General features: G+C 40.3%; 1 protein-coding gene across 2 annotated transcripts in view; it reads right to left on the bottom strand.

Annotated features, from left to right (window-relative positions):
- Window positions 1–501, bottom strand: part of Scaf11 (SR-related CTD associated factor 11) — a 53,398-nt gene that overhangs the window by 13,631 nt on the left and 39,266 nt on the right. The window lies entirely within an intron of this gene.

Genomic DNA, 501 nt, shown 5'->3' with positions numbered 1-501 from the left:
GTGTAGTGATGATACTGTGTAGTGATGATACTGTGTAGTGATGATACTGTGTAGTGATACTGTGTAGTGATAACTGTGTAGTGATGATACTGTGTAGTGATGATGCTGTGTAGTGATGATACTGTGTAGTGATACTGTGTAGTGATGATACTGTGTAGTGATGATACTGTGTAGTGATGATGCTGTGTAGTGATACTGTGTAGTGATACTGTGTAGTGATGATGCTGTGTAGTGATGATGCTGTGTAGTGATGATGCTGTGTAGTGATGATGATGTGTAGTGATGATGCTGTGTAGTGATGATGCTGTGTAGTGATGATACTGTGTAGTGATGATACTGTGTAGTGATACTGTGGAGTGATAACTGTGTAGTGATGATACTGTGTAGTGATGATGCTGTGTAGTGATGATGCTGTGTAGTGATGATACTGTGTAGTGATGATACTGTGTAGTGGTGATGCTGTGTCGTGATGATACTGTGTAGTGATGATACTGTGTAGTG

This window comes from Grammomys surdaster, unplaced genomic scaffold (assembly GCF_004785775.1).
Source record: "Grammomys surdaster isolate TR1022 unplaced genomic scaffold, NIH_TR_1.0 125818, whole genome shotgun sequence".
NCBI lineage: Eukaryota > Metazoa > Chordata > Mammalia > Rodentia > Muridae > Grammomys > Grammomys surdaster.
The sequence above is the reverse complement of the archived record's forward strand: the minus strand, read 5'-3'. Positions and strand labels throughout refer to the sequence as shown.